General features: G+C 36.8%; 1 pseudogene; it reads right to left on the reverse strand.

Moving 5' to 3' along the window:
- Positions 1-22717, reverse strand: part of LOC107566193 (extracellular sulfatase Sulf-1-like) — a 100960-nt pseudogene that overhangs the window by 4893 nt on the left and 73350 nt on the right.

Raw genomic sequence — 22717 nt, forward strand, 5'->3', positions numbered from 1 at the left:
TGTCAAAGTAATCCATGCTAGACCAAATTTTGTTAAATATCGACTACTTTCCTCTCAACTTGGACAATGAAGTATTGGCTAAAAAAATAAAATAAGCCAGCGTGTATCACCCTTTATTAAACCATGCCATTTTTTTCCATGTGAGCACTTACAGTACATACCTGCTGAAAAAAACCGCTAAACCAGCCTAAGCTGGTCTGTTGGTTGGTTTTATAAGGGTTTTAGGCACTTCAGATGGTCAGGCTGGGAGACCAGTTGGAGACCAGCTAAACACCAGTTTAGCCAGACCAGTAAACCTGAGGCTGGTTTAATCTGGTTTTTCAGCAGAGATGCAACTGAATCTTTCATATCTGGATGTTGAAAACATCTCAGAAGCAAAAATAAAGGAGTTCAAGCATGTTTCATCCCTCATTTCACACAGAATGGGTACTGCAGAGACAGGACAGGAGTGTTACCTGCATCTAAGCCTTTTGGCCTCGGGTTGCACTGCTTGTGGCCCTGACAGCTCCTCATTTCCATCAGCTGTAAATGCAGTTGGCTCAAAACGTCCCTCTCCACTGTATAAACTGCGTTGGTTAACTGCAAAACATAATATGCACTTATTGAGTCAGCTATTGTAAGTGCTGTAATTATGGATAATGACTCTTCCTGTAAGAGCATGCTGTTATCTTACAGTATTTTTTTTTTTTAATTATGGGCTTCTAAGGCTTTTATTTAAAAGTATACTGGAGAGAAACAAGAAAGAAGTGAGGAAGAGGGATCAAAATTGAACTTACATCCACATAGGGATGCACTACAACACTAATGCTATACCACATCTCGGACTTAGAGCAAATTTTCCAATTAAAATACAACTGAGAACACATCCTCACCTGATATGGGTCACTGTTAAGATCAAAGTACTCCAGGAAACCAGTGGCAAATTCACAGAAGAGTGTGTTGTGAGTTTCATTTATAGTTCTCAGACACCAGTATGTGTTGTTGTTAGAGCTTGTGCAGGCACAGAAGCCACCCACTATGGAAAGAGAGAAATTTGTCAACTTATTTACTTAAAAAAATAAAATCAATGCGACTAGCAAAATCAATGAACAATTCCTTACAGTTCCAGAAGGGGGCGGTCTGCCAGTGGTCATTATTATGCGTGAAGCAGGTGAGGCCAGGAAGACTGCAATCATCACCCTTCCTTTGCCTCTTCCTCTCCTTCCGCTCTTTCTTCCTGCGGCGGATCTCGTTGTAGAGTTGAGTCTTGCTGTCCACTTCCTGCATGGCCTCTCTGGTGGCATAAATAAATGAGACATTAGAGCTAGAGCGAAAGGGAACTCCATCCCAGGTGAATTACACAATGATGGGGGGAGGCAAACCAGCCAGCTCTGCACATAGATGGGGTCAGAGGTCATGAGAAAGTGGAAGGATTGGGTACACACCACCTCCCCTAAAAACCACAAGGCTCTTGTCCTATTTTCAGACCAGGGTGTTTCATAATCTCACAAAGTGACTGTGGTTGTAATGATGTGTTTACACTTCAAAATGAGTGTTTACGTTTATGTTTATGGGTAGAGATGCTTATGAAAGAGCTCTTAATTTAATGACCCCATCAGAACCGCGACCCATGGACTGAAAATGTACTGATTAACTAACCGACAACATGTAGCCTACATATGCATGCATGCAACAATTCACATTTAACAGGATGAAATGAGAACTGTTGGATTCAATGACACTTCAACATTTCAACCAGATTGACTGAATTAAACAATTTACAATTCCATTCATTATTTCACAATTCACATACAAAATTCTTTGATTGAGTGGCAGCATTATCAATGTGAATCGTACCACACGGTCAACAAAGTGTGTTAGAGACGCTCTACATGGATTGGGACATAAATCCAACACACTTTATCTCAACAATAACTACAGACGACAGACAAACTGACGAGGCACGGACACATGTACACACACCAGAAGCACTCACTTAAAGGGATGGAGATGGTCAATCCTATTCTTCAATTTTTCGGGTTTGTTTTTCTGCTGTCTCTCTTTGCTAAAGTAGCTGGTTGTAATAAGGAGATAACAGCACTAAATTCAATGAGTCCAGCTGGAATTTCTAAAAAAGGCCTTGAACAAACTTAAACATTACTGCTTAAACATTTCGTATGATCAATGTTGAAAACAGTTGTGTTGCTTAATATTTTGGGGGAAACTGTGATGCATTTTTATTTTTTGTTATAATGTAAAATCAGTACTGTTGATCAGTTTATTGCACCGATGCTTAATAAAAGTATTTAAAAAATCTTACTGACCCCAAACTTTTGAATAGTAATGTATATAGAGGAGTACAATAAAACAAGAGAGATGAGCAGTGGAACGATGAACAATCATGTTTGCATAGTCTGCTCAGATTTGCTTCAAACTGATCCGGTTCACATGACATGAATTGCCCAACAAAGATAAATGTCAACTGACCTCTTCTTTCCACAGTCACACTCATCGGGTCTCCTCCTCTTTAAATGGCCTCTAACCTCACGCAGTTTCTTCATTTTATCCTGGAGAAGTTCAATCTATGGGACAAGTGTATAAAATGAGCACCATGTGGTTTAAACAATTGTAATATTAAAGATAATACAAGACAGTGGGCCTCACCTCTTGGTCCACAAAGTTCTTGTGGTCTTTCCACGCTCTGGAGGACTGGTAAATCTCCCTTTCACAGTGCACAGTGTCATTCATTAATATGAAACACCTGTGATTCCAAGGTAAAATGAACAACAAATGAGCAAAACACACTTTAAATAGTCTATACTACAATAATATTGAACTCAGTTTATGTTTAGAGGTGACCAAAGGCTTGGAGTTCTTACTTATGTGTGACTTTAAGAGAATTGGGGTATCCCACAGCATTAGTGTCATCCGACTGCATCTCCTCCGATCCGTCATCGGACTCCAACCCGAAGTCCGAATTAAAACCTCCCTCAGGCTCATGGTGCCGTTTGCTGATTTGTCGAGGCTCAAGGGGGGTTTTGTCATCGGCCTGCAGGTCCACATCGTAGATTTCACCCTCAAACTCCACTGACAGGGATCTGGCCGTCCGTGTGTGAACAAAGCGGGGTCTGAAGCCTGAGGGAAGACATCAGCGTCAGCTACACATACTTAAATATTTATATGGCACAGTTAAATATTTATATACATATTGCTAGAGCTCATTAAATTTCCTCTAATATATTTCAAAAATATGCCACTTCAGCTCATCACCAATAGATGGCACCAAAAATATGACTGAGTTCTCTCACAATCATGGACAATTAATTAGAAGTAATTAAATAACATTTTCAGCAGTATAACAGCTAGTTTCATAGCAATAGTTTTATAATGTATAATAGTAAAATGTGATAAATGATACTTTTTTATTGTCACATGGTACTGCATGTACAGCTTTACCCCCTAATGTATGATTCATGATGATTATGATTTTTTTTAAATGAAAACATTTAGTTTAATGATGCTTTATTAATAATTGTGCATGTCTAGTTTTATTAATTGCATTTATTTAGCATAAAGTTAAATTCTGTCAGCTTAAATGAGGTGTTGAGGAAAAACCTTACTGTTGAGGGAAAAATAATGAAACTATCATTTAAATAATGCCTGTTGTAATAAGGCAATATTAATATTAATAATGCAATATTAACATGCAGCAACAATACAGTTTCTACAAAATAAATAAATAATTTATTAAGCAGCACAGCTGCTTTCAACACTGATAAGAATAAGAAATGTTTCTTTAGCATCAAATCAGCAAGGTATTCTGAAGGATCATGTGACACTGAAAACTGGTAATGACTGCTTAAATTTCAGAAACAAATTACATTTTAAATTATATTAAAATAGAAAAGAGTTATTTTAAATTGTAACATTATTCATAATATTACTGTTTGTATTTTTTTTAATCAAATTTAAAATCAAAGCATTTAAAACATTTAACACCAAAAAAAAAAAAGCCCAAATTGCCCTTGGTCAATAGCTCTGTATATAGTTTTAGGGTAGCTAACTAGTTTAACTAAATTATGAGAAGTTTGTAGCTTAGGAAGACAACATTTCCATTCAGTGCTTTAGTAGTGAAGAGTTTGAGTTTGATTCTTCCCAGTGACTCAACTTTTCAATCTCTTCACTCTATTGATTTGCTAATTGACCGTTCCTAGGCTGCATCATTAAACTAGTAGGTGGCGACAAGTGAGTGACTTTCAGTCCAAGTCTAAAAGCTCTAATGTTTGTCTACACAGTCTTGAACAGAGTGCATATACTTACGTGGATTACTGCTCTGGGCAAACTGTCTCTGTGCCCGCCGTGCTGCCTTGGCCCCTTTGTAAGGCCGGTCTCCACAGTGGCAATCTTTCTCGCGGCTGTCGTAGCTTCTAGAGCGCAGACTCCTCGCCCTCTTCTTAGATCCTTCCTTCAGAGAGCCCTTACACTTCTGCAAACGCCACTTACCACTGACCTCCTCCACACAGTGCCATTTCTGTAACAAAAAGTGAAGGAAGTCAGCTTGTGGGCAGACATTTTTGTCTGGCTAACCACTTATTGTGCAAGAGCCGCCTCATTTGCATAACCACAGCTGTTTTTCTGAATTAAATTAATCTTCTGTCTGTGAATGGCGAGTTTAGCGGTCAAACATCTGCATCTGTAGAGTAATCCCATTAATTCACAATTACACAGCACAAGAGCCACCTCGCAATGCTTTCCCATAAAAAAGCAATTTAGACAATCTCCTAATTTCGCAGAGCTGTTTGCTTTGCAAACTGACCACAGCTCAGACATGTGCTCACAACTATGGGAAACCATATCTAAACAATGGCCACAACCCTGTTCTGATTTCCTGTGAAACTCTGGAGTCCCGTCATTGAGTTTATGTATCTGCGGGTGATGCTGTATCTGTTCGCAGCAAGGATGTTTGTTTGAAGGGCGGAAAACCAAAAAGGAGTTCGCCAAAGCTTGCTTGAGCACTTTCACTCATTTAGTTCCTCCAGAGAGTGTAGCCAAATGCACTAAAACACGTTGAGCATTTCTTGTATCTCACCCCCCCCCCACACACACAGAGAGAGAGAGAGAGAGAGAGAGAGAGAGAGAGAGAGAGAGAGAGTGTGTGTGTGTGTGTGTGAGAGAGAGAGAGTGGGAATTAAGTGGTCACAAAGAGAGAGAGAGACAAAAGAGAGAGAGAGAGAGAGAGAGAGAGAGAGACTGGCTCCAAATAGCCAGAAGTCAAACAGACATAAGCAAACAGTGCCACAGCCAACTATGTGAAGCCTCACTACTTGAATGACGGAGTCAGACTCAGGAAGAAACCGGCATAAACTTTCACACAGACTCAATCAAACACACTGCCCTCATTGACCTCACTGCAGGCAGTAGGGACTGTGTTAATTCAGTCTTTGCGAGGCTTTTTCAACACATTCCTACTAGTCAAAGTAAAAGAAAGAGTACACTCTTAAAAATAAAGGTGCTTCAAAAGGTTCTTCAAGCGATGCCATAGAAGAACCATTTTTGGTTCCACAAAGAACAATTCAGTCAAAGGTTCTTTAAAGAACCATCTCTTTCTTACCTTTTTATAATCTGAAGAACCTTCTTTCACCACAAAGAACCTTTTGTGAAACAGAAAGGTTATTCAGATGTTAAAAGTTCTTTATAGAACCATTTAGACAAAAAGGTTCTTCTATGGCATCGTGAAGTACCTTTTTTTTTTTTTTTTTAAGAGTGTATATTGGAAAAACAGATACTGATACTCTATTCAAGCTAAGACTTGAGCTGGAAGTTTTGTCTGTGCTCAACAATTAAACCATGACAGTTTTCCAAAAGAGTGCATTTCACAGGAAAACGATGTCAGTAGCAAATGCTACCGTAATGATTGGAAAAATCCAGTCATCGGGTCAGAAAGTTTGTTTAATATTTTTAAAAGAAGTCTCTGATGCTCACCAAAGCTGCATTTACTTGATCAAAAATATAGTAAAATAGTATTAAAGTTAAATATTATTACAATTTAAAATAGCTGTTTGTTTTCAAATTGAATATATTTTAATATGTAATTTACTCCTGTTGTAAAAAAAACTGAATTTTCAGCAGCCATTTTTCCAGTCAATGTCACATAATTCACACGAGATTCAGAAAATAATTATATATATATAAAACGATTCTATACACAATTTTTTTACCTCTGCATTTGGAGCACATTTAAATTAAAGGGAGAGTTCACCTGCAATACTTTATGTATTGCCTCCCCCCATCATTTTTTTGCACACAAAAAATATTCTCGTAGCTTCATAACATTAAGTTTGAACCACTAATGTCACATGGAATATTTTAACAATGTCCTTACATCCTTTTTGGGCCTTGAACGTGTCAGTTGCATTGTTGTCTATGCAGGGTCAGAAAGCTTTCGGATTTCTTTAAAAATATCTTAATTTGTGTTTCGAAGAACAACGAAGGTCTTTCGGGTTTGGAACAACATGAGGGGGAATAATTACTGACAGAATTTTCATTTTAGGGGGAACTATCCCTTTAATGATGCATTTAAACTATAGGACAAGGGACTTTTGTTAAGAAAGCAAATGGCATGAACTGTTTTCATGTTGAATTTAACAAAGAATTCAGGTCTATTCCTAAAAATATGTTAGGACCTTTCTCTGAAACTACTTCTTCAGCTTTGTTCTGGCAGGTGACTGGACTAAAGACGACTGAAGCCCATGTGTCATTCCGACAACTTTTCTGCATTCAATCAAATTTCCAGACAAAGTGTTGCAGGCAAACACTTAACTTGACCATAAAACGAATCTGGTTTGCATTACTGCAGTCCTTGAAATACTGTCTGCATTTACGCTACCTGAAATTGTACCAATTTGTAATGTTCAGCTCTCTCTGATTCATTGCCATGCCACAGAGGGTCTGGTGGAGCAGGCACACACTGTGCTGATGAAAGAAAACGGTGACCAATCTCCAATTATACTTAATTTTTTGTAAATAGCAGTTTCAATTACATTGGCACCACTCATAAGACTCCGTCTGTGAGCCGCACACTCCAATCTCCAGTTTTGTGTTGAAGGTGCAAATGAATGTATTCAATCATCATTTAAGGTTGGGACAAAGAGCATTTTTTAGTGCATAAACACCCTGGTTCAAGCCCATAGTAAGGTAAACAAGGCCCAGGTTGAGACTATTTGAATGTTTCAGAGCAAACATTGTGCACATGTGTGCAAATTCATAATATATATAGACAGTCGTGACAAAAAGAGTAATGCATGTGTGTGAGTGTTTGAGTTTATACCTGTCCTGGTTGTTCGCAGGGCGTCTGATACTCTGCCTGCTGACACACCTCCTTCACCTTCTTGTATTTGGGTAAGCTGTTAGAGTGTTGTGTGTTCAAGTTGCCTCCTGACTCATCTTTCTTGCGCAGGATTTTGCTGGAATGACAAATGTGCTTTGGTGAGTTGCTAGGCCACGTTTTAAAGTTGGCAGCCTCACTGAAGTTTCGGAAGCCTGGGAAGCATAGCCGTCCCACCCAGGTCAGCATCTCATAACTAATGTGTGGAGAGCATTATAGCTTTCACAGCACACAAAAACAATGTGACCCAGATCCTCCGTGAAATATCTGTCCTCTTGAGAAATTTGTCCTAGTTATTTAGTTGTAGTTAGTTCTATTAGATTGCATTTAAGACATTTTTTGATGTTTGTTAAAGGAATAGTTTGCTCAAAAATGAAAATGAGCTCAATTTACTCAACCTCAGGCCATCCAAGATGTGGTTTGTTTCTTCGTCAGAACACATTTGGAGAAAAGTAACATTTAAATCACTTGCTCACCAATGGATCCTCTACAGTGAACGGGTGCCGCCAGAATGAGAGTCCAAACAGCTCATAAAAATGTCACACCAATTTACAAGTAATCCACATGACTCCAATCTATCAATTAACATCTTGATGTGAAAAGCAGCAATTAAAAAAACAAAAAAAAAAAAATTCAAATATATAATTTAGTATATATTATCATTTTAAATGTGTACAATTTATTACAAGTTTATTTTTTACACGGAGTAGTTAATGAAAAAATTCAATATATAAATTAATATAAATATATAAAACAAATATATAAATTGATATATTTTAAACTGTGAAAATTACAAAATGTGCATTATACTATAATATAATGCTAATAAACAAAAATGATCATTTCCAAATATATTTAAAATATATTACATTCTTTAAATAATTAATTTGATATTTAATATAATTTTATAAATATTTTCATGTATTATTTAATTTAATAAATAAAAACAATAATTAAAAAATATATATTGTAGTGTTTTTAAAATAATTAATTTAATATAATTAATATATTAATTTAATAAATAATTGAATGCATATTTGTATATATTATTTATTAAATTTTTCTCCATTAATTTTTTTAAACAATTACCGTATTCAATTTTAATATAGAAATATACAAATATAAATAAAGTGTGGAAAGAAATTATATTGTGCAAAATGTGCATTTCAAATACAAGTTAATTTTACCTTGCGCCTGGTTCCACATTAGGACCTCTGACAAAAAACGGCACTCTGATGTCAAAATCATAGGGCATAGACTTCCCCTTGACCAGGCCAAACTGGCCAATGTGGTAACCATGATCAGCTGTGTAAATGATATATGTATTCTCCAGCTCCCCGGTGTCCACCAGGACATTATATATCTGTAAAGTAAACACACATTTCCTTTCCATTTAAGTACAAAGTCGGTTAAATATCCAGAATTTGGAGCAAGAAAGTCTAAACTGCTGACCTTTTCCACAGAGTCATCTACAGACATCAGCGTCTGGAGCCTCTTCCTGTGCAGGTAGTTGGTGAACTCCATGTGAATCGGCTTCATCGGGCCGGTGTACTGCATGATCCAGTGCTTATCCATGTTTGGTGCGTAGTTATAGCTGGGAGTTCTGGGTGAATAAGCACAACATGCTACTGTGAGGAAAACATGCACCTGTCTGCCATTTCACAAGCACTTGCGGTTGTTGGAGTTGCCTGTTGTATAACATACTTGACAAGCATCAATAACAGCAGTCGCCCTCCCCCTCCACGGAAACGTACTAATTCTCCTCGCTAGGTGTTTTTCTTGGGCTCGCTCTCCATCTCTCCTCACACCATGCTGAGAGTCTCAGGGTTTCTTGGCAGTGTTTAATCGTTTGAGGGTTGGCACATGCATAAGAAAAATAATAGCTTCCCCAGCCTTTGGGCCCAAAATAAAGTTTGTAATAAGTCCAGCAACGACAGGGCTATAACTCATTTGCATTTGAAGTGGAGGATAAAAAGCTGGGTAAACAGGAGGCCACGGACTTGTTTGTGGAACTAAGGCTACGGCGATGGCCACCTGTTGACTGCAGTTGGCCTCTCTCCACAGCTGAAAGACATGGCCTTCCTTCGCTTTCCAGACCAGACTCTTGTGCCTAGTGTCATAATGAATGATGGCCACAGGAAAGCTCCTTTCTGTCTGAGTGGACGGCTTCTGCCCTCTCCTCCTCAGTCCGCCTTTGTCCGCTCGCTGAACTCTTCACCCAGCTAGTGAGGCACACTAATATACCACACAAAGAAACCTGTCTCTTCGCATAGGTAGAGTAAATTTGGAATTTGGAGGTCCAAGGATGGAAGTAGTCCAGATTCGACACCTGCCACAAAGCAGGATGGAGAACGTTTGTCTTTGAGATAACATATGCGTGTAGTTTTTGCTATAGCACAGGAAACATCACGTGTTTCAGAAATCCCCCTCAATACTCTTTCATTCTATGTGATAATAAAATGTTACTGGGGGGGAAAATACATACTTTGCCCGTCAAATTTATCGCATGGCAATGCAGATTTTATGCATTCGAGATTATTGGTATCAATTACCACATTAAAAAGCTCACAGGCTTACGCAATGCTTTTCTCCCAGACTGGCAAGAAAATCATCTTTGGCTTTATTGAACTTTTACATAATGACTCTAGCAGAGCCACCTAGTATGATTTCCTATTATGCAAATTAATTATAAAGACAGACAAAGTGTAGTCTATTAAAATAATAATTCAAAAAAGTAAAAAAAACAAACAAAAACAAATTAAATTACTATTATTTTACTTCTATAATATATTATTCTAATATATTTATATTACTAAATATAAAAAACGAATACAGTCAAAGTATAGTCTATAAAAATACATATAATTACATTATTAATTTAGATATTTTACATTTAGATATTTTACATAAGTAAAATATAAATAAATAGGTAAAACATAAATAAAAGTAAACAAATGCTTATTTAAAAATGTATGTATATATTATAACTATAGTAAAAGATATGTAAAACAAATACATAAAATAAACTTGTAAAATATAAATAAAATACAGTATAAATAAAAATTAAATATATATAAATTAGTAAAGAAAGAAAGAAAGAAAGACATAAGTAAAATATAAAACATTAAATAAGTAAAATGTAAAGTAAAATAAAATAAATAAAAGTAAATAAATCCTGAATTAAAACATGTATTTATATATTATAACTTTAGCAAAAGATATGTAAACCAAATACACAAAATAAACTTGAAAAATATAACTAAAATACATAAGTAAATAAAAGTATACAAAAATTATAAATTAAGAAAGAGAGAAAGAAAGAGAGAAAGAAGAGAAAGTTCTTGAAGCTATTTTTTTCTTCACTTTTTCTGTATTTACCTCTCTATATTTGGTGGAGCACCTCATTTGTGTTTTTTGGATGTGTGCTTTTGTTCATTTTTACGCTGATGATAAATAAACCCCAAAAAGTGTCTGAAACCCTGCTGCACCGCTCCAGAGTGCAACCTGCGCCTGCCATCTGTTTCCCTGTTCATTTGGCACAACTTGCCAGGCAACCCTTTCGGCACCAGAGTGACTTGCCAGCCGATGTGAACCTTGGGGTATCCAAGTGTGATCCATTCAGAGCCCATGCACTTAAAAAGATATTAATAACACAAAAGGGTCTTCTAAGACAATGCATTCCCCAAACCTACATACTGAAAGGCATGATTGATATGAGAAGAGCCAGAATGTTGTGTAGGAAGACAGGCTGAAAGAAATGGACAGGCCCGAGGGACAAAAGTGCGATGTCGCCCTGACCAGGATCCTGACATGCCTGGGATGTTAAGGACTTGGAGATGGATGGCCTGTTGCCACAGCGCTGTTTGTGGAATAGGAACCTAGCCACGAAACTGATGATAGTGCAGTGAACCCATCAAGGTCTTGGCTCCGGAGTGAGAACCATAAAAATCTCATCCCCATCATCTTACTTGGCATGTGCCAGAACTTTTACTTGGATGATAAATCACTTCATGTCGAGTGTGAAGTGCATTTCAGTGCACTGTCATCTCTTAAGAGTCTAATTTTAATGGCATATCCAAATATATGAGGCCACAAAAATTCCTAAAGCTACAAGCTTATATTTACCTGCAAGCCAAATTATAATGGTTTAAAATTTATAGGAAAATGATCTGCTTGGAATGCTACTGTTCTATACTGTTCTACTAAAAAATGTGTCCCTTGGAATATCCTATTATAAATACATACAGAACAATAAAAATATCTAGACTCAATTCGAACGCCAGTGTCTATTCCAGCAGGGCTTGGCTCTCGGACAGGATAGACTGGGTTCAGTGGAGTTCATCGTTGTCGCTCTAGCAGAGTGTAACTGAATGTTCTGGGAGTCACTCACATGTGCTGGGAAGCGTTTGGGAAGAGCTCGGAGAACTGGGGAGCTGAATCCTCCGGGCCGTGAGGTGCTGCATGACTGATCACCATCATCACCGGCCGATGTGGGTACATGCGCTTGGACATTCGGAAGTAGTTGATGCTGTCGTTGGTAATCAAATCAGTGAAGTAGTCCTGGAACGGGAAAAAAAAAAAATCATGCATACATAAAGTGAATGCTCTCCACATGTATATGCTTTCTTTCACAGCTTGAACAAATAAAGCAAGGGTCAATGACATGATTATATTTATTTTTTTGGTCCAGATCTATTTATTTATATTTTGGAATTTATTTGAATTATTATTTCATATTCATTTGTATTTTTATTAGAATTAAAAAAAATTTGTTTATAAACATTTTTAAAATAATTAAAACATTTTAATTACTTATAAACATTTAAATTGCAATTCATACATTTTGACTTAAATACACTGATTCTTTGATAAGTATGCTTTTAATTTCTAAATTAAAATTAAATTTGATATTTTGGGGGCAGTCATAAAGTCAGGTCAAGGCTAAATAACTGTCCGGATTTCTTAAATAAAAAAAAAAGCCTCATTATAAGAAAAAAAAATAAAATCTTGGGAAAAAAACAAGTAAACAAATAAAAAAAACAACAACAACAACAAAAAAACAAGTGGCTTGACAATCTTGTTATTTTTTGGAAATATTTTAACAAAATTGCCTCACAGCTTAAATATATGTATATATAAAATAATGTACATTTTATAGTCATTGCTTGAACTTTTCTTGTAAATGGTACAGATATATATATACAGTGGGTACGGAAAGTATTCAGACCCCCTTAAATTTTTCACTCTTTGTTACATTGCAGCCATTTGCTAATACAACTAATTGAGCTAGCATGTTTGTTTATATTGGAAAACTATACTGTATCATCTTGGATGTTTCAGTAGCTATTTATTTAGATTTTAACTTATACGCAAAACTGGAATAATGCATAAAACATTTGCGAATAAAGCACCGTTTCCATCCAACGAGTCAAAGAGAACAAAATGGTCACTTCCTGATACACGGGCACTAAATATCTCTAAGAAAACTAGGAGAAGCCACTGAATATAATAATTTTCATATGTAATAAATTACTTGCGCTTCAGAGAGAGCAGACGTTACACAATAAATGCGGTCATTGCTTTTAGAGGTGGATGTCTGCTGTTTGGGAACGCAGTCATGTAAGACAGTAATTATGCAGAAGTACTTTAATGACAGACTTTCCTCAGGCATTTCAGAATGACCATAACAACATATAGATGCTGTGAATGAGATCTGTCCGCTGGTTAGTCAATTTATCCCGTCTCATAGCGCAAAGTCACATGGTGGAATTTATTCTGTAAATGTGTTTCCATCGTAGTTTAAGCGCATTTTTTCTATCGGATAAAAAGTTTATCCTACTCAGTTGTGCACATACGTTTTTTTTCTCCGATAAACCAAAATGCGCATAAAAATAGGTGGATGGAAACATACAGTAGCTAGTGAAATAGAATCTGAATGTACCTAACATATGCATTAAAGATCTTGGACTGAATGAAGGCACAAGCTGTGCCTTTGCAACACATTTTTATTGATTTACTTGTTTACTAAACAGAACTAAAAGGCTACAGCTAATCTGAAACGTGACATTCTTCACCAGTGAGAATCATTTTTGGTGCAAAATTTGGGGCAACATTTCTGGCCAAGATGTTCTTCTAAACCTTCATAGCTCTGCCTACCTATTGATTCCTTAAATCTCAAAATTTAAACAGGAACATAAGTGTTCCTAACTAAGGGTTTCCAGGAACCACTTGAACACTGCCACACAATTTCTGCAAACCCCATGGAGAAACATTCAGCCTTGTGTGCCTCTCCACTTGTGGATTAACACCATCAAATTCAACAAGCAGGTTATTGACATCCAAGTAACAGTCTAAATATGTATTTGCTCATCCCTTAGACTGCCTCCAATCCAATTTATGAGATGGTCCTCACTGCAGAACACAAGATCCAGTGGGCGTAGTTGGATCCAGATCCAACTCCTCCCACCTTACATATACCTAAACCTACCCATCTCCACACCTAAACCTACCATCTCCACCCCCTAGATGTGGATCCAACCACGCCCCCTGGATCTTGTGTTCTGCAGTGAGAGGCTACTGGAATTTATGCCCAAACCATAAAACCTCAGCACAAATTCCACATTCCCAAAAAATATGCTACCTGAGAGAGACTCCAAAAGCTTGTTTTGACAGCAGCTCCAAAACACTCTAGAGATGGAAGGTGGCCATGTCAAATTAAACTCTTTAAACTTTGATTTGATCACTTTGCTCATATTGACTTGATGGCAAAAGTCACTGTCACTTCACATCTAGTCATACAATGCACTGTGTAAACCATGACTATATGTAGCTATCATACAGGGCTGGGTAAAAATGTAGATTTCTCGTTTAAAGAAATTAAAGAAATTCTTAAATCCCAAGAATCAATTAGTCTAGCCTGTTTTCAGTTAATGAATGGAACCATTGTAGCACGCGTTTCCCATCCAATAAATCGCAATAAGCTTTGTGCTTCGATACTTTTGATATGAAACCAAGTCTCAGGTTTCAAATTTTGGCCATTTAATTGCTGTATTCAAACAATAAATGCAGTTTTGGCGCTGTTTAATGTAGAGTTACAGATCAATGTAGTGCCTCAGTTCAAGAGAAGCGGCAGAGCGAAATGCACGTGAATGATAATCTCCTCCGCTTTAATACCAGTTTCAGCATGAAATAAACAAATAAACATCAGAAGGCATGTTAAAAGAAGGAGTACAGCTACGAAATCCATATCCTGTTTCATGTAATCGCTAAATCAGTTTTTCTTACTGCGAAAAGACGTCAATGTACGCTTGTAAACAATCAAATAAACATAAGGGTTAGCATTACACACAGTATCAGTCTAAGATGTGGAGACACTGTATTGCTGTATTTTTGTAACATGCTTTTTTCTTCTTCTCTGTGTGTATTGATTGGTATGGGTTGTATATGCTATCTGGTTGCTTTTAAATTTGGACCTCGTTTAAAAGTTTGACAATGAATGTCACCGTAAACATACATTTACCTACAATTACCATTTACCATAAACTCGTTAGTCAGCTAGAAAAATTTACTATTTATGTTTGAATAAATCCATTTATAAAAATGTTTTTTATGACAGCAACCATTTAAATGTTCATATATATATAAAAAAAAAAATTACTGGAGTAGAAATATAATTATGTAATTGTAACTATTATTATGAAAAAAACTTCAGAGTGTAATTTAAGCATAGTAATGTAATACCAACTGACTCGTGTATATTTTACAGCATTAATTTGGCATGTACTGTACCTGATATACATCCAAAATAATAGATATTGCATCAAAAGCTTGTGAATTTGGTGTACTACTTATACTCAAAAATGGACTTTGGCGTGCGTGATACGCAATTGGTAGGTTTAGGGGTGTAAGGTAGGCAGGGTGCGAACTGCGGGGGAGCTAGGCTCCCCTTAAGACATGGGCTCCCCTGAAAACGTGATTTGTGAAATTTTGGGAGGAGGGTCTCAGAAAATATTCACAATGTGTTATTTTGACATACAATTTCAGTCTTGGTAATGTGATCATCGTGGATTATTATGTGTAAAATTGCAAAAATATAATTCATTCAGGCATGACGGCGATTTAAACCTAATTCACTTCAATAAAAGATAATTATACATGCTATTCTTGTCATGAGCATCAAGGTGTGGGGGCGCTGCGGAGCAAATTCCACTCATGTTTAGTACATGTTAACTCAAAGATTCGTAGAAAAAATTTAAACGTTGGACTCTGTGGTCGATACTGTGTTAAGGTAAGGCATGTTATTTGCAATGAAGTGTTGTGGCTGGGTTGTTATAGGTCTGCGTGACTCTCGATGTCTTAGGCTTAATTGAACGGAGGAATTATGGTATTCTTCTGTAGCCTGACGACGAGTAACTTTAACCGTTGTTCATGTGAACTCAAAGACAGCCCGATGCTTTGTTTATAGATTATATGTGGGGCTGTTTGATTTTTCACCTATCAAATAGTGTCGATAAAGTATAATAGGGTAAATCCTTAAATTGATATCCTAGTGTATATACTTGTAGCTGTTATGCATCTTTGTAAGTCATTGTTAGTCCTCTTTTGAGGCACACGCAAGCGCACGACCCCCGTTATAAAAATACAAGTGGGCTCCCCCAAAGTCCACGGTATAGTTTGAACACTGGAGGTAGGTGCATATTATATGTACACTAAAATGTGTATTATATGCACGCCAAACACGTGCATATTGTATGCATGGTAAAGTCAGTTTCTGCGTATAAATAGTATGTAAAATATACTGATATATATATATATATATATATATAATTGTGCTATTGATACACATTTTTATGAGACTGGGCTCAATTTTGTGCTAAAATGTTGACTTAATTGAAAAATATGTAAAATTACATAATATTTACTGCAGAAACACTAGTAGAAGTATACCAGTCTGAACATAGTCCAAATGTCCAACCTGTCAAATCAGCAGAACAGAACATAGTTGTTTCCAAAAGGAACTTTGCCCCAAGGACAATGTCTCTTTTTTTTTTTTTTTTACCAAGTTTTATTCAGTGTAACCACCTGATGATACACAAGACACCGACGTAACTCCCCATGCCTCCTTTAATCTAACCACATTCCATGTGGAGTCAACCGACCCAAATTTTATATGTAATTAGAGGCCTGAAATTAGTCGCGAACAGACCATACAATTGAACATACACTGAAAATTTAGTTTAAAAAAAGCCCTTGGCATGGTGACAGGGCTGTGAACTTATATTACCAAGCGCACTTACCTTTGCATAATCAGCACCATGCTTCTCCTTGTTCCCATTCCGACAGACAGTGTAATTATAAAAACGGGAATTTTTGATCAGCCCCACCCATTCGCGCCACCCAGGTGGGATGTAGCTGCCATTGTACTCATTGAGGTACTTCCCAAAGAAAGCTGTGGGACAAAATAAAGAAAAACAAACTTGAATCTGTGTTCAGTGAGGCAGACACAAAGACTAAAATTATCATTTACGACAAGCGTCTCAAAACACTGCCTTTGAACAGTACCTGTAAATGTCTGTCTCTGCATTGTATACATGTCTCCTCTACCCTTTCCCCTCTAAGCTAAGCCAAAACATCTTGCAAAAAAGCCGGGCAAACAGCCAGTCTGCCCTGGAGAGTTAATTGTAGACTAAAACATCAGCTGGAAACCACAAGCAGTGGTGAGACCTGAACCCCTGTATTCAGGGTCAGAACGTGCTGCCACTCAAGAAACACAGTACAGGGCTGCTGGCACATTTAGCTCCATGTTTAGCTTCCACAAACCAGACAAATTGAAAATTTGAAAGAACAAATGTGAATGAAAAATTCCAGTTTAATTGCAGAACACTGTCAGACAAATACATTTCCAGGGTAAAGTGGGAAACTGTTGCATCACTAAATATATATATTTATTTTTAAATAATAATAATAAATAATTTATTATTATTATTATTAATAATAATAATAATTATTATTATTATAATTATTACTATGATTATTATAATAAGTTATTATTATTAATACTTTTTTATTTAAAAATAGCATATTACTACACACAATGTGTACATATTTTGTTTCAATTTTGTAAATTTCCCCTGCAAAATTACAGTGTATGAAGCTAAACTGGTCTGTTAGTTTTTAATATTAATATTTAAATTGATGGCTTAATATAACACAAAAAAGCCTATAATGCACACTAACACTCAAAACACTCAAAAGTCTGAATATTTATTTTATTTAGCAAGGACTTTTCCTATTGTTGCTGTTGTTTTTACTTTTTAATCAAATAAAATGCAGCTTTGGTGAGTGTAAAAGGCTTCTTAAAAACCTTACATTTTAAAAATCGTACCGACCTCACACTTTTGAGTGGTAATACATGGCTATTTGCTTTTATTGTATTGGGTAGTGAACAACATCCATGAAACAGGACATAATGGAAGCAGGATTCAACTCAGATCAAGTAGGTCAGAATGAATTATCTGTCTCTCATTTGGTTTCTTACCTGTTCGGTATCCAGTGTTGTTGAGATAAACGGCAAAGGAGCGCGGCTCATGCTGAGCTTGCCAGGAAGGCGAGGAACAGTTCTCATTATTGGTGTATGTGTTGTGGTTGTGGACATACTTCCCAGTCAGCATGGAAGAGCGTGATGGACAGCACATGGGCGTAGTTACAAACGCATTTGTAAATGAGGTTCCACCGTCCTCCATGATCTTGCGAGTTTTGTTCATCACCTGCAATGAGCCTGACACAGCAAGCGAGACAAATGCATGTTCAGTAAATCAGTTTAAGAAGTTCAAACCTCAACATGTCTTATTATAAAACATGCTGTCAAAAGTTGCCTCTAAAAGTGTTCGATGTGGAGAAGGATCCCTGTAGTTCTGTGGCAATGTAACGACTGGCTGTGGTTCCAGTACTACGGCCCGTAGCCTCTCAGATGTCTGAGGGAAGCCATTAAATATTAAAAGAGGAAATAAGTCAAACCTGTGATGACAGTCTGAAATTGAGACCTATTGGATGTTATGCTCTCAGGAGGAAGGAACCTGATCCAGTGACAATAGTTAGGCTTACCTTATGGGACAGATACCAAGAGAGACTTGGGTGGCAGATCGAGAAAACTAAGCAAGCAAGCTAATGTTCCTAGGAGTGAAGTCCGAGAAGTCTCAAGGCTTTTCTTTCCAAGGCTGAGTTAATAATGAACAACTTAAATAGATCTCCTAAAAAAAGTCGAGTGACAGTCCCGCTGAAAAAACCTGCAGAGACTAAATGCTGGTGTTCCCACAAGGTGTTTTAAAACTAGCTAAAACCCTAAATAAACTCTACTTAACCAGCTAATCAAAGTCTTCAGGATTACCAGGCAGATGTGTTGAAGCAAAATTGTGCAGGAACATGACCCTCCAAGATCAAGATAGGACATTTCAGACATTCGTCAGCCATTATGTTGGTAAACCAGCATCCTCAGCTCATCAAGTTGGTTATGGTGATCCACCAGCTAGACCAGTGCTACCTTAAACCAGCATGGAGCAGTATGGAAAATCATGCTGGTCTAAGATGGTCTTATCAGTTTTTGTCTTGTGTTCCGAACAGATATGTAAACATTCTGAATTCAAAATGCATTTACTTGAGTAGCAAAATTTATTGTTTTTCGAGAAAAAAAAAAAAAATCAACAAAAAGAAGTGAATTCATGCCTACACATAAAAATACACATAATCCAAATGGAAAAATAACATTACTTTTCTTACCCTAGTGGAGGATAATTGTCTTGTTTTATATAAAAACTCGACTGATTTTGATACATTTTTCTGAAAAAAAAAAAAAAAAACTTACATCATTTTGCTTCTCAAGTAAATGCATATTCATTTAAGAATGTTAAGTAAGTAAAATAAGCCATAATGGAAGTGGTCAACAAATACTACTTTAAACAAAACAAAACAAACAACAAAATCTCACAAATATAAAAAAAAATAAAAATCTCACAAATATAAGTGCAAATTCAAACAACCAAATCAGTGAGGGGAATAATAAAAAAAAAAAGTGTGGTCTACAGTTCCATTCCCATGTTTCTCCAAGTATCATTATGGTTTTTGAGGATCTCTACAGTAACTTTCCAGACTGCTTGCTGATTCATAACTATTGCATGCTGAGCACTGACAAAGCCTCAAGAGATGTAAAAAAAAGAAAAAAAAAAAAAGGAAGTGAATTCATGCCTACACATAAAAATACACATAATCCAAATGGAAAAATAACATTACTTTTCTTACCCTAGTGGAGGATAATTTTCTTGTTTTATATAAAAACTCGACTGATTTTGATAAATTTTTCTGAAAAAAAAACAAAACAAAAAAAATACATAATTTTGCTTCTCAAGTAAATGCATATTCATTTAAGAATGTTAAGTAAGTAAAGTAAGCCATAATGGAAGTGGTCAACAAATACTACTTTAAACAAAACAAAACAAACAACAAAATCTCACAAATATAAAAAAAAAAAAAAAATCTCACAAATATAAGTGCAAATTCAAACAACCAAATCAGTGAGGGGAATAATAAAAAAAAAAAGTGTGGTCTACAGTTCCATTCCCATGTTTCTCCAAGTATCATTATGGTTTTTGAGGATCTCTACAGTAACTTTCCAGACTGCTTGCTGATTCATAACTATTGCATGCTGAGCACTGACAAAGCCTCAAGAGATGTCTCCACCTCATTCGTCTGCGGAACAGAAGGGCCATTAATGATGAATTGCATCTGGTATACTCACCCAACTCCACATCCTGGTCATCTGTCATGATGAGTATGATGTTGGGTCTGATGTTCCGTCGGTCACCTTGAACCCGCCCACGCAGGCCTTGACCACGGGTGGTGAAACCAAAGCAGACCAGTGGGGCGGCCAGAACCATCATCCAGGCCAGGCTCACCAGCTGCATCATGGGACTGTTTGAAAACGAATAAGAAGGCTGGAATCCTCACAACGTAATCTGTTTAGAAAAGAGCAAAGAGATGTTAATGCTTCAGGGTTTCTAAAAAGGTCAAAATAAATGTTACTATAGTTAACAGAAATTGGCGAGACTAAAAAGAACCACTTTTCCTTCCGTTGCAAGACAAATGACAACTCCAGATCCTTGTCTACGACTTCTAATAAATCATTTGCATCTGTTTTTAAGCTCAGTGTCATCTATTTTTCACATCCATCCACAAGAACAGCAACAGACCATAGACAATATCAAACCTTGCAATGAAAATAAACATAAAACACCCTTTTTAAAGGAATCTACACATGCTTTAAAGTTCCAGCATATTTCCAGGATGTCCGCCCACTAAAATAAACATACAAAAAGATACTTCAGCTTAAAAGTTTGGCGTAAAATTGCAACTTAATGAATATAAAAACACTCCATAACCCTACCTGTAAAGTTCTTAGCTTAGAAGTGTCACATGTGGCGTCATACTCCCAATATCTTTACTTCAGTCCTGCACTCATATTTACAGACACTTTCTTGTAGTCAGAAAGGCCTGAGTGTCTCTCTCCGTGTGAGCAGACAAGCCAGCTCTTTCTCTCTGATCAGTCACACTCCTTCAGTACCACTGAAGCCTTGCTATTGGCTATTAAGAGCTGCACCGTCCCACACCCAGCCAATCACATTTTATGGCCAGGTTGTCATTCAAAAGGCCCAAAGCTTGTGACCCCTAGCGGACACCCGGTGGGAATTACGAAGCCAGTGAAGGCAGTATGGGGGAGAGGGTTCCGCTACATTAACCCTTGTGCTGCGGTCGCAGGTTTACACACTGACCCCTGTACACGGCATGGCATTCACTCTACACCAGCAAAGATCTTTCATATTCCATAGACATGCTTCATTTCATAAAAAGTTAAGTCTTGTAGTTGTTGTACTAATGCAGAAGGTAAAGTAATTTTTAACATTTTAATTTTCCTGACGATTGGCTGCAAGCATAAAAGGGGGTTTGATTGATATACTCGTCCAATTTCTTTGCAAGTTTATTGTAAAAACCTTATGGAGGACCATATTGCTTGTGGCCCCATGCTGATCTTTGTCTCTGATCAATGAGCTGTTAAACAGTATGGCCATTTATGCACATGTGCCTCATTGCATGCCATTCATTTGGCCTGATAATTTTGCTTGGCAATGTAAATGACCCGACTTCAATAGTCATTTCATACTTGTGACAAAAAGACCAGTGAGAGTCAAGAAATAAATGAGTAAATTAGAGTCAGCACTGGTTTTACAGTATCAACTCCAGGCCAATGTGTCCACATATTCAAACTAACAACACTCCATTTGACAGATGGAAAATCCCTTGAGAATTAGTGACGTGAATCAAAATCATATGAGAAAGCAAGGATGTAATCATGTTTTGGACATTGGTGGGGACAAAACCAAATGGGTGTTGTCACAAATGTAACAGAAATTGAAGAATTTAAAGGAATCAAGAAGAAGAAAAAAAATAAAAACGGCAATTTATTGCAAACTTTGTTAATGTTTCTTGTCTCGTCTCATTCAGTTATGAATTGCTTTACATGAATTGTGCAAAAGATCAAAGTTATTTTTAATTGAAAATAGCAAAATTTGACAATCAATAGTCAGATACTTTGCATCCCTGAATATTATCGTCAGTTGTTGAACATGAACATTGAGAAACTCTAGCTGCTTGTCATTTACATACTCATAACATTCACAAAAACATTTATGCTGTTATCTATCAAACTCCAAAAATTAGCATAAAATTACTCCATATGACCTGAGTGCTATATTTAACGTCTTTTTAAGCCATATGATAACCTAAAAGTACTTCTACATTGCTTTTATAGTGCTTTTTTGTAGCTTGACAGATGTGATCGCTATGAACTTTCACTGTAAGGACTGATACCAATGAGAAAAAAATAACGTCATATGGATTTGGAACAACATTAGGGTGAGTAAATAATGTAAATTTTCATTTTCAGTGGGTGGACCACAAGACGTCTGAGAAGAAGGAGCTGCTGAACAGAAAACCATGTGCTTGCCCTCCTCCATCATTGTGCAGATGATGGGCTGCCTCTCAAATGGGGCTCTAAGTGCTTTTTTGGACAGCGTGGATTTCAGACAGGCAGCATGAGGGATAGTCGGTCCAGTCACCCTGACAGCACTGTGCAAACACTGGCGCTGTTTAGACAAACCCCTGGTGCTGGGGATGGCAGGGTCCAGTCAGACCAGAATGTGCATGCGCACACACAGTATGACTTCCAGATCTCAACCTCTTAAGGCCTAGAAAATATATAGAGAAGTCCCTCAAACGTTCATTCATATGTATACTTCCTTTCCATCA

Source organism: Sinocyclocheilus grahami, unplaced genomic scaffold (assembly GCF_001515645.1).
Source record: "Sinocyclocheilus grahami isolate Dianchi unplaced genomic scaffold, SAMN03320097.WGS_v1.1 scaffold1055.1, whole genome shotgun sequence".
Lineage (NCBI taxonomy): Eukaryota > Metazoa > Chordata > Actinopteri > Cypriniformes > Cyprinidae > Sinocyclocheilus > Sinocyclocheilus grahami.